The sequence below is a fragment of the Zosterops lateralis genome, assembly GCF_965231275.1.
Source record: "Zosterops lateralis genome assembly, chromosome: 8".
Lineage (NCBI taxonomy): Eukaryota > Metazoa > Chordata > Aves > Passeriformes > Zosteropidae > Zosterops > Zosterops lateralis.
This window is the reverse complement of record NC_139768.1, coordinates 7970763-7987326: the sequence shown is the minus strand read 5'-3', so window position 1 is coordinate 7987326 and position 16564 is coordinate 7970763. Positions and strand designations below refer to the sequence as shown.

The following is a 16564-nucleotide window of genomic DNA, read 5'->3' as shown; positions in this document are numbered from 1 at the left end:
TCCTTTATCTTGCCATATGCACTATCTCACATTAAGAAACATGACCCAGAACAGCAGATATGAGAAAGGAAGGCTACAAAAGAGAGACAATTAGTCAAGTAAACAACTTGGGAATGATTGCTGGAAGAAATGGGTTCACAAGAGCAGAGAAAGGGAGGGAGGATTTGGCAGCAGAGATTGGGAGACTGTTCCAAGAATAGGAGGCAGCGTGAAACAAAACGCAAAGCGGAGAGTAGGAGGAAGAGATAAATGGAGGAGTACACAGCAAGTCAGAGGGGAGTAAGAGAAAATGACAGCTCACACTGCTTAAGGAGGCAGAAATGTAGTGCCTAAAGACAGAATTTTCCTAAGACATTAGGAATAGCTTGCCTACACTTAAAAAACATAGGTTCTCTAATAACAAAAAAAAGCATGGTCTAAGAGACTTAACAACTCATCTTCAAAGACAAATTTCACCAGAAACAGACCAGCATGGTTACAGTGTATGTATTTAATGCTGGCAGAGGAGAGCTCACACAGTCTGGACTTCCAAATTTCACCATGTCATGCAATATTCCAGACACACTGCAACATTACTGCATCCGCATCCTGACTAAAGACACTACTGGTTTGGTTGTGAAAAATCTATCAGGCTTGCTGTACTCACTGCATTCATATACTCACTCCTTTCCTTTGTCCAGAGCAAAGGATTCTGGAGCAATAGAAGGCAAGAGCTACACTGAGGCAGTAAAGTTGCCCCAACTGCATTCCTACAGTACTTTTTGCCTTTTCAGTTGTGACCTGTGTCTCACACAGAGACAAAAGCGGTATTAGCCAGCTGACAGTTCAGACTACCTACATTAAAGGATAATCCCAAGAAACATTATAAATGCTGAAATGTCATCATTAATGTTGAAAACCCAAGTTCAAATGGGATAACTGATCTCACTGAAGTAACAGATAGTTTATAGTTTTCAGATCACTTAACACTATCTTGTGCATGGACATGATGGGAGAGAAACAACTGCATTTAGCATTCAAGTAATTCAAACTCCACTTTGCAGCAACACTATAACTAAATAATTAATGCTTTCTAGTAGCCTCAGATTAGATTAACACTATACTTCCAGACACAATGTTTTCCTCCTTTTTCTAGTCAACAGTGCTGCAAATGAGAGAGCAAAGGCAGTCTGGATCCCAACTCTGAAGTTTCCTACCTTCTTCATTGCAGACAAAACACAAGAATTAAATAATTTTTAGCTAGGCAGCAACTTTGAAGAGCTGTGGTACTAAAATATATATGATAAATATATTTTAAAATTTGAGACATTAATTTTAGAAGTTAAATACAGAAATTATTTTTAACTCTAATGATTTGGTCTACTTAACTCTCACATAATTAATTTGGTAGCTGAAATATAAAGATCAGAGTTTTTTGGAAGAGATGCTGTTTTCTTATACAACAAAGAAATGAAGCCTGTAAAATTCAGTCTTCATTATGAATCTGGGTTAGTGTTTCTGCAGTAATTTGAAATGCTTTGACTTTGTCCCCACTCTCCCCTGAAGTGCTAAGTGACTTGCAGAATGCCTGTGATTGCAAGTGTTAACAGAAAGCACATTCAGAGGACCTGCTGACATCTTGGTACCTATAGCAAGAATCCTGCCCCAGTGGTTTCATGTTTATTTTTGCCTGTATTCCCCATTGCCTGCCTGTATTTTTCCAACCAATTTAGTTGACACGACCAGGCAGCATGGTGAGGCAGCTGCCTGCCACTGGATGCAACCCAGCCTCCTCTCTGCTTGCCAGGTGCTGGCTTTGCTGCCTGACAGCCCTCTCATCTGAGAGAGGCAGGGACAAATGTGCAAATTCACCAGCATCAGCCCACCCAGGAGAGCCTGAACATCATTCTCTTCCTCAGCCCCACGAGGTGACTGCCTGGCAAATGCCTTGGTCATTTCAGCCTCAGGAAACTCAGGGATGCAGCCCTTGGTTTCAAGCCCTGGTGTTCCTGTGCTCAGTCAGGCTGCCCCTGGGCAGCAGTGCCAGAGGGTATGTGCAAGGGTTATCAAGTTTTCTGCTACCCTCACTCAGCTCCTCCAGAGCTGGGACTGTTTTCTAACTTATTCCTGCAGACATAAACTAAGGACCCAGTTTTGTCCTCTCACCCAAAAGCCAATTTCCAAAAGCAGTCAGGGAGGAAGACTCCGCGGATGAGCTATGGGCGAGGATTCTGTGTTCAGAAGACCAACATCAGGAGCTGCCAGAGAAACTTTAGTGCCCTGTTTGGTTTTTGTCTTTCTGTTCTTGCAGGGTTAGAAGAACAAAAGGACAACCAGCATTATCATAGGAGATGAAACAGAGTGGGACATTAAAATCCTAAACTTCCTCTTTGTGCACTTGTCTACAAGCAGCAGAAATGGGTTCAAAGAATCTTTGAGACAGAGAGAGTTCTTCACGTACTCTCTGGGAGGGAGCCAGTCATCACCCTAAAAGCTAGGGAATTCAAGGGTAAGGCTGACTTCAGTCCTTTACTTTTACCTTGATGCGGTTACACATTTCCAGAACTCCATCCGGAAAATGGGAATCACATTACAAAAAGATGCTGAGCATCGATGCCTCTACAGCACTTTGTGAACGTATCAGAATGACCTGGTATCCTGCTGTTACCTGGGTAAAACACGAACTTCCAAACAGTGATAAGGGTGGGATTGCTACCACCTGCTGCTCTACTGCAAACACACCAGAGAACCAGATCTGAGACAGACAGAAAGTCAGAAATTCTCCATCAGTTCTCAATTAGCAGAAGGACTATGACTCAGCTTGGTTTGCTGATAACATAAAGGCTGCTCCATGGAAGGAGTGAAAATTCTCTTCCCTTCCACTGCATTTTCCAGGCTCTCATATATTGCTCTTCCTTCACTGTTGCTATTTGCATCAATATGGGAATCACATTCACTCAACAAGAGCCACCTTGGAGGTTAAACTACTGGCAGTGACATTTAATTTATTGAAAAGGGAGAAGACAGAGTTTATTTTAGGTCAAACCGCTTATATGAAGAATCACCTCAGACTCTGCAAATGCTAAGAATACAAATAAAGGGGAGATATATGAGTCCCTTATTTTTAGGGGAGAGTTCTACTTCCCTCCATGATGCTAAACAGAGTAGTCCAACAACTGATGCAGTATCTGCAGGCTGAATTAATGCAATGCATGCTTCCACCTCAGAAGTAACACCTTATCTTCTACCACCTGCTCCATACAGAAATACAAACCAAACAACCTATCCATGGGAGACACTGGAGGTTTGTATTATGTGTTCTCCCATCCCTCAAGGGGACGGCAAGCTACTCCTCATCCCTTGCCCCAGGAAGATCCTTTGGCCTTTACACAAATATATTCTGCATTTGATTTTTCAGTATAAAAATGATTTACTTATTCTGAAATGAAGCACACAATACAGAGTGGTCACTAAGCACCACAGAAAGGCTGAAAAGCTACAACACACTAAAGCAGAGAGAGGTAAACTTCCCCATTTGGTTTTTTTCAGTTCCAAAAAGGAGGGTCTTTGCATAATCTCAGCTCATATAAAGGGTATGAGAAAGCAAGACTATACTACATTCATATAATACCTAACTTAGCCTTTTGTTTGGAAGAAGGCATCACATTGACTGAAAGCAGCTTTTCAAACAGCAAGCGCCAAGACCAAATTCCTTTGAGGAATATTTTGCATTAAAAATGGCTTCATACTTGCAGTGAAATATTCCAGAACCATCATATTCTAAGAACAATGTGTGCTCCCTCTCCACAAGCCCCTGGGCTGGGCTTGCTGACTCTATAGTGAGTTTGTTATTGCCCTAAGGGAGCATTAGATAATGAAGAGCTCAGAGTTTTCCTTTCACTTCATGCCTGGGCTCATCATAATGTGTGCAAGCAGGCTTAGTCTGCAGACCTTCCTTCTTTACATCTTCCCCCTCCTATTTTCCAGCAACCCAACAACATTTTTCAGAAATGAGCACTATCAATTGTCTCTTTTGAAACAAGGTTATTGAAACCATCACCTTTTACAGTGTTTTGGAGAATAAGACAAAGTTCCCAGCTTTCAAACACAACTGAATGCTTTTACTGCACCAGGTGACTCCATCACGAAGCATCAGAAAACAGGCACCCCACAGAGCGGTAACTACTCTAATACCTGCTCCTGTCCAGCTCTGCTCTGCAAGTGGCACTTCCACTGCTGGAAGAAAAATTCAGCAAGGTGCAGGTGTGTGAAAGGAGGTACAACAACAGGGACATGTCTGCATATACCCAAGTGGTAACACCAGGCTGAACAAGGGCCTTGCAACAAGAGCTTAACTGTGCCTTGGGGCAAATGGCTGCTGCACCCCTGACAGGCCTCTGACATACTGCAGCATTTTACTGTGCCTAACATGGTTCTTCCACACTGAAGGACAGTAGCAGGGTTAACAACTTTCTGTTATATTTCATCTAAGGTGGACAGTTAATATAGCATTTCAAATGGTTTAGAAAAATAGAGAATGCTTATATTGAAAGACATTTTTTATTTTTCAGTAATTTCCTTCAAATCATCCAAGCTGAAAAGACACATGGGAGGCTGTCTGACAATTCCAGCAGTGAAGTAAGATCCAAGATTTTTGGAGTTAGCAGCAAGTCAACCTTCAACAGGGTTCTTTGGCTCTCTTTTGGTTAAGCATTCCTATCAAAATATACCTTTTCTTTTTATCTTTGTGATTCTTGAACTGGATGGCTTATAGAAAGGCCACATCCTAAAACAACACTGGGGAAAAAAAAATCATGGCAATTTTAGCTAACCTGAAACATACGACATCACTTCAACAGAGACCATCACCCTTCCTCATTCTTTGTGAGCTGAACTTGGGGAGTTGAAGGGGAAGGGTAGAGAAGGTAATTGAAAACTGTCTCCTCTTCCATATAGCCACATTTCAGAGGGCAGATTTTAAATAGGAACAGCTACATCTACACTGTTGCTTACAATGCAGGCTGACCACCTAACTTATATTTGTTACTTTAGGATGAAAAACCAAAGACCATTAAGAAAAGAGGCCTTGTGAAAATTCTCAAGTCTATGTTCCAGGCCATGCTCTTGCTTTACACATCTGTAGTATCTGGCCAAATTTCAGAAGCATCGGTACTATCAACATGAACATGAGTGGTTAATAAAACAGTATTTTCAAAGACCCAAATTCTGTTTAATGTGCCTTGACCAGGAGAATGCCATGTGCCAAGGCAGTTACATGTCAGCTCGAGGATCAAGAAGTTTTTAATGACCAGAAAACCCCTCAATGTTTCAAGCGAATCTTTTTTCCCAAGAAACTAAAAAAAAAATGGAAATCAAACAGAGTGAACCAAAGGATCATCATTTACTAGTTTGCGGTGAAAGAAAAAAGAGTATCTATAAAAATTTCCATTTCTAAGCTTTCATCTTGCTAAATATTAACTAAGCAGAACTAGCTTTGCTCTTGAAATGCAAACAAGAATTTAGATTGCTGTGTGACAAAACACTAGCAATTATGCTTTAGTTCTCAGGAAACATATAAGGCATCATCTGATTTTTTAAATGTTCTCTGTAATGGTTCTGATCTTTACAGTGATTTCATCAATTACCAATATTGCTGATGTCTCTTCGTCTGCCAGTCTGGTACCCAAGACATGAAGTGACAATGGAGGTTCAAGGGAGTGTCTATTTATAGTGCATCATGAGCAGTAGCCTAGCCCAAGGTGTGCACAGCTACAACCTTCCCTGTGCTACTCAAGTGCATTAATGAGCCACCAGTTCATCATAGGCCACATTTCATCCTCCTCCAGCACATTTCAGAACCTGAATTTAACCCAGTAGCAAGGTTAGATGCAGAGACATTCTGTGGGGAGGGAAAAGGAGAGCAGGGGGAGGCAGAGGAGAGGGAACTAACAAAGAACTTAATGAGCAAGGAACTACAGCAGGCATATCAGTACCAGATACAAGCCCTGCCAACTCCACTTAGTGCACTGCCTAATACACTCACTGAATAGCAGCTCCTCCATCCTCCTCTCAAAGCATTGTCCTTGCAGATAATGACTGGTTAACAAGCAGTCAAACAGCAAGGCATGAAAGAAAACAGCGTTTTCTTGTAACAACCCAGGTAGCACTTAGACAAGGAATAGCGAAGATAGGCACAAAGATTAAAATTCCTACCTTTAAAAATGAAATCCTTACATGCTGTTACTCTACCCAAAGGGGTCAGACAGTAAGCAACCCAAGGCAAGACATGGAGCCAAATGGAAAGCAAGAAAACCTGAGAGCTGGTCTTCACAAAAATCATACAGTGATCTGGCCTTTCTGGAGAAGGGCAGCTGGGCTGCACAGTTGGTAGATGGATAAACCATTAGTAGCAGTGGCTGCCTTCCCTTTACTCGGTGTTGCCAAAATCTCTCACGCCATTTTGTGAACCTAAGGATGCTGTAATTTTAAGCACAGGCAAATGGAAAAATGTAAATAGATTCATGCTATTAAAAAGAGCACATTAGTGCTGAGCATAAGCACCATTAAAGATGAGCTGCTATACCATACCATACTACAGCTACAGGTAGGTGGTGGGCATAGCAAATTCCCATGTAAACAGTCCAAAAGCACAGCTCCCTTCCCCCCAGAAACTATCTTGCCTTGCAGCTCTTCTCTGTAAAGCTTCCATGTCACTCCGTGAAATCTCAGGAACAATGAGAGAAAAGTAAGGAAGGTGGTGTGCAAAGGAAGGCATGGTCCAGTGCAAAGGAAAGCATGGTCCAGTGCTCAGCTTATCATGGCACACGGCAGATTTGAGATGCTGAGCCAGGGTGGGAACAGCTCCATTCCTTCCTTCTCTTATACACTGTGCATCTAATCACGGTAGGGCGTTGAACTCCATTTGCACAGCAGACAATGGGATCTGGCAGCAGTTCAAAGGCATTTATAGTGAAGTGACTGAACAAGCTCAGTGCTGGCGCAGGCAGGCGAGGACGCAGAGCGCCCCACTTTCCTCCCTTTCACTACTCAGGCTGCAAGGCAGGTGCTGCACCACGGGCAGCCACTTCTCCTTTTGTTCCAGCGCCATGAGGATCAAGAAGGAAACCAAAAAGGTACCACTACCAAGAACAGCAGCACCTACACCCACCTCAATAAGGTAGAGGGGGGTGGGGAGCGAGTGGGGGAAGAGGAGGGAAAGGGAGACAGAGAAGAAAGAGGCTGGCAGGCAGGAAAAGGGAGAGAGTGAAAAACAGGAGCCCACAGACAGCAATGCCTGGCACACTGACAGCCTGCTGCCAGAGTTCATCTTCTGAAGCTGTCATGGGTTTATGGATGCCTCTAGACTGACAAGCTGACAAGATGAGGGAAACTACACTCAGAAAATGTATTCAGCAGCAGTAAATTGCTTCTCTTGCCCTAATGTGGTTTGCAGCTTCACTCAGGGAACTGATCTCATTTGGGGCGGTGCAGGGAGCAAATCAACTGTGTATATTCAGACACTATTATTGGAATCTGGAGACTGGAATAAATCTACAGAGGGACAAAGAAAAATCACCTACTTGTGCACCACTAATAAAAAATTAACATGTTAAAAGAACAAATACATAAATCTCAGATTCTACTCTGTCCCTATGTAAGCATTTTTGGTAGCAATGGTTGGGGGCTGGGGTGGGAGATAAACTCCTGAAAGCCTGGCACAAGAGGGGCTCTCTACTTCAAAACGTAACAGAAAACGGTGTCATAGGGAAGCAGAGAGACAGGCAGTTAAGGAGGCACTTTAGACCACAGCAGCATACTCTGCTCTTCAAAGATGCAATGCCCCAGGTGTGCTCAAAGTTGTATCCTTTCCCAGTCAGGGTTTGGGAGTAGAGGGTTTTCAGACAGGATGACACACTGGCACACATCTCTAGAGGAGTTCTTTTAACAGGAGCTGACAGTGCACAGCAAACACTTCTGTGGTAAGACAGGGAGAGGAGCTTAATGCGATGGAATGGTACAGGGTATTAGTGAGCACTCTGGAAGAGGCCTGAACCTCAATGATTCAACAGGTGCCATCTCTGTTATGAAGTGAAAAAAACACCTCCTTAAAATTTTATCCTGACAATAACAAACTAAAAACTAAAATCAGAAACAAGAGTCAAGGGCTTACCTTCCTTTTGGGTTTACCTTCTATGATTTAACCTGTTTTTGTAGAATGTCCAGCTTTAAGGTCTGCATTAAAGATATTTCCTACTGTCTCATTGCTTTGACAGGAGAGAAAAAAAAATCCCTGGAAGCTAAGGTAGAAAATGTTTTAAAATGTTTATTCAGAGTAAATTACTTTCCTTTTGAATTAACAATAAAACTCATTTTGAATCGGCACACGATTATGTATTCTTTCTGTCCTATAATGGCACAGTAATTTGTTCAGTGTTTTTTAATCCTAGAAGATATGTTTCAAGAACATTACATTACCTTATATTACAAAAAAAGCACGAATTCTTCATTCATTTATTTAATATGAAAACTGAAAAAAGCACTGAAGTCTTTCAGAAAGAAAAGCACATAGACACAAAGATATTTATTGCTAAGCGGCGAATAAAAGACGAGGTGCTGAGGGATAAGGATTACAGACATAAAACCAGAGCTGCTGTCCTAATCAATCAATGAAAGTTAAATGGAAGTTGAGCACCTTTGAAAAATGTTGTTTCCACATCTAAGAGAGGAGATAATTCTCTATTTTGCTTCATTTAAAAAAAAAATCTTCTCACATACATGTCATGCTACAATGCAGCACTGCAAACCTCTTTGTGAACTGTAGATGGATGATGCTGACAAAAAATTTCAAAGAATCATAACCTAAAACCACTAATTTTTTTTAGCTTCCAGCTCCCATCTATGCCAGTAAACAAACCCTTCCCATCCAAGTTGCAGCATGCAAACAGCAGATATTGGAAATCTCTTGATACTCCACTAATCAGAAAAATGACAGAAAATTCTGACTCCACACAATAAAGAACCAATTTTTTTTATTTTTAGAATAACCAAGAATTTAATGAATTTCATTTCAATTTCATTTCCAGCACACACTTAATACATCTTTCTTCAGTGTCCAGTGCTTTATAGAGATTCAAACTTACTGGACACTTGCTGGTAAAATATTTTCAAATCTATTCATTTAGAAAAATATTAGAAGAAAGAATTACTACTGCTCCATATATATGAAGACAATTAACTTTTGCTCACTGCCTAAAGTCACATCTTCAGTATTTCTCTCAAAGGGTAGATTTCCTCTTCTTCATCCTCCTTAACCACAACTCCTGTCCTTTCCCATGCCCTGCCAATTCCCACAACTATTCCACAGTGTCCCCCAGATCAATGGCAAGCAGAGGAATAATTTAGCCCAACTGATGTTAGGCATCCTTTACAGGCACCATTTAGTACATGAACTATGTCCTCATGCTAGCAGGTAGTCATGGTGAGATTTCAGCAGTATTTTTCTGAACAGCTCAGTCCTGGTTACCCTGCCATAACACAGTAATGTAGCTCTGCATAGTGTAGGTTTGTGGTGATTATTTCCAAAGAGCCCTGGAAATCAAGGGGGAAAGGATGGATATTGTTACCAGTTAACAAACAGTCTTCTACTGCTGTTCAATTTAAGGACAGTCTCCCCTTTCCAGGCAGCTTCCCAGTCACTGGGATAACCCCATAGGTCTTTCAATAACGTGCCCTGCACTGGCTGTGATACACCACAAAGCCTTTCTGACACTACTGCATGATATTTATATTCACTGCTCAATGGATTTTAATCAGATAGTGACAGCAGAGGCACAACTGCAGAATTCTACACCACCAGAGCAGAGGATCTCTACCAGAATCAGCAGACTGCTTCTGAGGGGGTCCAAGAAAAGGCTACCAAGAAAACCAAGCCAATCTTCAGAAGTTTTAATTCACTGTAAAGGTGTCAGTATCTTTATTAGGTAATTTTTCTAGATCTGTGAATTAAAACAGATTTTAAAAGTAATTTTTGAGAGGGTGTTGACCAGAAAAATGAAAACAAACTCAAAAGATGTAGTCACAATTCAGATAAAAGTCTCTTCTGTCACTGGCTGAAATCATGCCTGCTGCAGTATTTCTGGACCAGCCAATACCTTTCCTCTACTTCTAATACCCACAATCTGGAAAACTCATCTAAAAAGCAGAACCAACAACTCAGAGAAAGAAAGGTGTTTTTTAGAGTCCCTACACCCTAAGAAAGAATCACAGTTTTTACAAAAACATTAAGAGTATCTGCAGTATTTCCTCCTCACCAGGGTCATACTGTGTAATGGCATAATTTCTAAAATGTTTCTAAGACCTTCAAACCTCTTGCTGTGTTTTGTATCAGTAGCTTAAAAGAGTACATTATACCAAGGTAAATATGTTTCAAATAAGCAGCCTCAGTTTGCAAACAACCCAATCTTCAAACATTGTTCCATCTTGCCTGTGAGTGTGGCCAAACCCTGTCACTGGGACCCAGCTCTGCCTGCCAGGCTCTGACCCTGTGGAATGTGCCCCAAGGTGGTGGCACTGCTGCCCTGGGGTCACCCCTGTCTTCTGACTTACCTTGGCTCCCAGCTCTCATTGAACCCTCATGAGAGGCTGGTGCATAGCAGTTGCAGAAACAGATTTAAAAATCAATAGAAACAATATTCATCTCTTGTAACTGTCAACTGTGCAGGTCTTTTCTGGGAAGCCCTCCAAGTTGTCCATAATCAAAACCTAAGTTGATTTCTGAAGCCTTTAAGCATGGCCTTCAGAGATACCTTGGCAGTGTGGTGTGGGCCTTGGATCAACAACCTTAATACCAGATACAGGAAATATAATCTGAGAGCCTAACAGAGTTTTGTAATATATTGAACACATGAATCATTTTGTGGAAGAAGGTAAAAAAGGAAGAACATGTGTCTGCATTTATAAAAGAAAACCTAACAATAATGTGTCACTTTTCATCTGCCATTGTTAAGGGAGGGGAAGAGCTCTTCATGTATTGAAGGCAGCATTCCCCAGCCCTGATACTCATTTAAAATGCATGATGAATAGGGTGAAAAGGGTCAGAGTTAAGCCATTCAATTGACAAATGGACGACACATCCAGAAGGGAGGAACATGCCCCCACAAAGCACCCTAAGTCATGCCCTTCTGCTTTGTAATTAATTTTTGTCTCTGTTCAGCTGTGCTCACATTTCTTATCTCACAGATCTCCAAAGCCCACTTGGGGACAAAGCATGCTTATACAGAGGAATGGATAATGAGGTTAGTAGGTGCTGCTATGCAGGTTGCTAGTCTTACATGGTCTTCATAGTGCCTACACTTTCAGATAGTTAATCCATTTTTGTATTCATCTTTAATACTCAACAGGCTCATCTTCAGCAACAGCCAATCCTCAAAAATGATGTGAATTGTAACTGGCAAAAATCCACCACGAATGTTGCCAGTTTTTAAACTTCAGACCAATCAGCTAATTAAAATGTTTAAAACCATATCTTGTCCAAGCACTAAAATTCAACCCTATTGCATAAATGTGGCACAATGTCATGAAGACACATCATTTAAATAAACCTCTGGAGATGTTTTGATGACAGGACCTCATTGATAATATTAGGTTAATTCCACAAGTTTCAGAGGAACTGGTTTACTGTAACCTACTCCAGACATGGAGATGAAGAACTGGTGACTGCAAAGGAACACCTGGCAGACAAATCCTTATGAGAACCAACTAACAAAACAGACACAGTTAGGAACCAGAAAAAGTTAAAATACAATAGAAGTAATTTGCCTCTCTATTTCTGCTACAAGCCAACAGTTATCTCACAGGAAAATAAAGACTTTGGGGAAAATAAAGGTTTTTTGAAAAGTAAGTTAGAGGCATTTTGGGACTCACTTTCTGTAATTTAACTGTGGGATATTGCTGGCATAGGCAGGAAACATTAAGACATTAGTCTTAAGCAATAAGTAAGTATTGCTAAGGATGAACTAATCACGAATTAGCACAAGGAAAGCCTAAATTCCACTCCTAAATTAATAATAATAACAACTTACATTTTCCAATAACTCTAGTTTCACGTAGAGTGAAATGGATTCTGCATGGACTACCTCGCTGTATATTCTAACTGCATTTATCTCCTATAATTTCTACATTTTTGCTGTCTTTCCTCATTTTCTACCCGTTGTGTCAATGAAATCAGTGGTGCAGTAGCAATTTACTGTGGCTATAGCTGAAGTCAAACATTGCTCTCCCTTTGCTCTTCCAGCCATCATGTCACATATACATTGACACTAGTAGAATACATGAAGCATTCCATTAATATTTTGACTCTTTCACTTATAAATATTTATCAATTTCACACATGAAAATTACACCAAATGTCTCTGGAAGTACACCACTATTCAAGCTGAATAGAATGCTAATGTGGTCACTACACTCATTCTACTCCATCTCAAATTTTCATGTAATGTATTATTTTAAAATCTCAAGTTTACAAAATTAGCTACAGCTTCTTCTACCACTTTACTCTTCGCAAGAATGTACTGCAAATATAAAAAAATGTAGCACACATTTCAAGTTACTTTTGCTCCTTTACTAGTTTCTCTGCAAATCTGATAAAAAGTTTACAGGAGACAAGATTTAGTATTCAAGTCACATTGGAATCAGCTATGACAACAGGGTCCCACCAACTACATAGGTCACACCTCTCTTCCAAAATCCTTTCATCTAACCAAGGCCTAAGGACTCTTGTCTATGTGTCTTCAGAAAACTCAGGGCTAGGGTTAGGGTTGTGAAAAAGCACAAAGCTGCAGTGAGTGGCTGCCAAAAGAAAGAAGGAGCATAAATCAGCCCTGGAAAAAACCTTTCATTTCAAAAGCATCAGAGCCTTTGCAGGAAAATTAGGGTAAAGTTCAGCTTCTGGTTGACATAGAAAGGAATTTAGAATTGTAGCATGTGTTGGGCTGAAAGAGCCCAAAGTCCTTGGTTCAGCATATCCACCTTTCCCCACCACCTCAGCCACTGTACACTGGACTCAGCACTAAGTACCAGCTCCTGCAATCTCCTTTCTATAAACCCAGACTACTTGCCTAAGTCATGTTCCATCCTCTCTTCTCTGCCCCCTGATTTTCTGCACAGTTGAAGCCATAGTGATCTACTCATATAAAGCAATCTGAGAAATCCATGCAACACTCTTTAAGGCATGAAAAAGTATTTCTACCCAATTTGTTCGGCACACATATAGAACTAAATCATCTCTGCTCTTTCCAAGGAAAAAAATCTAAGAACCTTTCACTGGACCACATCATCCCTCTTTCTACTGCACTGATTGTAGGAACTTCCACTCCTAAGACAGGATTAACATTTTCATAAGTATGTTAGCACCTGAAAATTTTAAATGTCACAGGAGGCTGAATCTCTGCAAGTTTTCCATCAGACATGTCAGCAGAACAGTGGGGTTTTTTTGCTACATTAGAGTGCAGTATTCAAACATATATACTAAATAAACTCCACAAGATAACCTTCCCTCACTGTTCAGCCAGACAGAAACGAGGAGGAAAAAAGTAGGACTCTTTCCTTCAGCATAGAATTTTGACCAATCCAGTACTTCTATTTTTAATTTTTAATTACATTTATGATATTTCCTGTGGGTATAAGTCATGAATGCAGTTCCAGTATGCTGGAAGCAACATAAATAGTTATTCCCAAAGGGATCTTACAGCTGTTATGCACGGGTCAGAGATTCTGTGAAACGCAAAAACTGAAACTTTAAAAGCTTTTTTGCCCACATCTTTCCCATTTCTTTTCAAAGGCAGAGTTAATGGATAATGAACAACATTGCCCCAAATTTTGCCCAGAAGGTATAGAAGTAGTAACTCCATCTAAATAAAGTAATATTTAGCAGTAAGCAACCACCCAAATCCTATCACAGTATTGCAGTCCCAGAACTGCATCAGAAATTCCCTCCTGATCTAAATTAACTCATCTGCCACTTTATTCTGACAAGTTTAAGCCCAGAGACATGAAATTGGTTCCTCTGCAACTCTTTATAGAGGGATGAAGGAGGAGTGCAACTTTGCACTGCAGCAAAAAAGTCTGGCCTCCTCCTCCACCTAATATTGTACCTCGTTTCTGACTTGAGACTGCTCATAAGGGCTTGAGGTCTCCCCCTCCCCAAATCTGGATATGTCAGCCCATAAAAATGCAAAAGATTGTGCACCTACCTTTGATCACAGCCTGGTGAAGGAAAATATTCATCAGTTGCTTCACTCAGGAACAAGGTTCTGTTTTAAAATAAATAAAGAGACAAAACAAGACTTTAAACAATCTTTCCCTCTCTCTCTCTCTTCCCTAATGTTAGCCTTCAGCGGTGTTGGTAAACATTTACTTAGCAGGCACACCTTCGCTCTCCACAACCAAGGTAATGATTACATTACACTAAACAGGGCATGAGGACAGACTGAGGCCACGACAACAGTTGTGTTGGCAATGACTAGACAATGACACAGGGCTGCACTGCAGCAAGCTCAACTGTGCAAGAGTGAGAAAGAGTGGGGCGAGATGAGAAATGACAAATGCAGGAAGGAAAAATCCTCCCAGTCAACAAACAGAGAACCTGGTTTTAGAACCACAAAAGGAAAAGAAAGTTCACAGAACAAGCAAATTCATTATGAGCTGAGAGAACTGGAAATGCCAGCACGATCCAAATGGGATTTCTCACACCTCTTCATTAGTATTGTCTTTGAAACAACCAACAAAGCAAACTATAAGATGTTACCTCCTTTTGTCTTGGCCACAGCTAAATCAGTTCAGTAGAACTTCAATGGTGTGACAAAGTCTGTGTAGTCTATTCCCCAAAGCCTTTACAATTAGGTATACTGTGAAACAAAAACAAACCACCCCCAAGGAGGGAGTCACACCCTCCTCCACGTCTCTGCCTGGCTGGCGATCACACAGATGGAAGCACTTTGTGAAGGGAACTGAAGCTCAGGGAATGTGTGTACACACACACTGAGACAGGCACACAGAGCAGCTCGCCAGGGAGGGCGTCTCAAGAATCCCCAACACCCCGAGGGAGGACAGGCCAGACTGCTGTAATTTTACTGTACCTGTTGGACAGCCTCTGGAGTCAGCTCTTCACATCAGTTGTGCCCCAGATATGCAGGGACCTCTGCAGCCTTACAGGTCACACAGACCCTGATTCGGCAAAAATTCTGACCTTTGAGTTTCCAGTAATCTTTAATACCTCTACAGCCAATTGCTAAACAAGAACCACACTTGTTCTGTCTGTAAATATAATGAAGCACACCCAGCTCTCTGCCTTCCTCACATAATTACAAGAGCAAAAGTTCTCCTTTTTCCTGGATAGATAAAGATTAGTTTAGCAAAAAATAGCACCTATCCTTCTGCAGGACACATTTTTCCTCTTTTCTTTTAATCCATAATTCTTATCTTCCTTCACTAAATAGTTTCAGAAGGCAGAATAAGAAGCTCTGCATGCCTGGCCTTCGAAACATCAGGGTAAACATCACAACAGCCTGATGCAACCACAAAACAAATAAACTACAGAAGATGTGAATGTTTGATTTCACTGTAAAAAGAAGAGACCACTAAAGAAATGGCTTTTTTTCACAGAACAATCCAGTGAGTCATTGAGAAAAACAGTCAAATTGGGAAGTTAATTATTAGCAGAATTTATAAAATGCTACCTCATGGTAGTCAGTAAGATCCATACACAACAACATCCAACTACTGGCATTTAACAGAAGTTTCCCACTGGGGTTGGCTCTCCGTTTCACTGCAAAATGTCTTGCACTCTCTGATGTAAACTATTACCAAAGTGCTGATTTGGAACAAGATAGACTATCACCCTGACCTAGTTGGTTTTACTTTTCAGAACAGAGAAAACTTGAACAAAACCCAAAGGATTAGCAGATAGTAAATGCAGGGGAGACACTTAGAGGGGAACACAAGTTACAAATAATTTTGTCCTCAGCTTTTAAAAAAGCAACTTACTCACAGAAACTTAGAAAACTGCTATAGCAGTGAGGTGAAGAAATTGCTCTCTGTGCCACAGTTTGCCACTAAGGCGTGTCAAAACAGGTACAAGTAGAAATGCAACAGAGCCGAGTAAGAAGGGGGCAGAATTTAATGCCAGCTGAATGGGGTGACACAGAATTTAAACTGAATGCAATAACTGGTAAGTTGCCAGTGATTAAACACAAAGAACAAAGCAATACTATCAACCAGATAGAAAAATCTATCAGTAGAATGAGACTGGAATTGGCCAAATCTGATTTCACTAAAATATTTATTTTACAGAACCTCAAATTAAAGGAGCAGTTTAAAGCAACACAAAAGGGATGACACTGTTGTCATTTCCACAGAAAGCCTAGTGAGCTGGCAAAAAACTTACCTAATGATTTCCCATTTCCCTCCTCCATACATGCTTTTGTGCCTGTGTTGTCCCTGAGAAGCAAACAGATTTGTATGTTTGCAAAGTCCTGAGCACAAAATGTACATTACCACCATTATCAACAGCTGCTTAATACCAGCTCCC

At 40.9% G+C, this 16564-nt stretch overlaps 1 protein-coding gene across 5 annotated transcripts in view; it reads right to left on the bottom strand.

The window, feature by feature from the left end:
* Positions 1–16564, bottom strand: part of NDST2 (N-deacetylase and N-sulfotransferase 2) — a 128644-nt gene that overhangs the window by 35190 nt on the left and 76890 nt on the right. For 2 of the 5 annotated variants that reach the window (XM_083865954.1, XM_083865955.1), the window contains 2 exons: positions 16421–16473; positions 14229–14288 (listed from right to left, as the gene is read on the bottom strand). The gene's annotated coding sequence lies outside the window, so the exon portion shown is untranslated. Of the gene's footprint in view, positions 1–14228; positions 14289–15113; positions 15277–16420; positions 16474–16564 lie in introns of those variants that run through there. The other 3 variants (XM_083865953.1, XM_083865956.1, XM_083865957.1) reach the window with 2 other exon arrangements.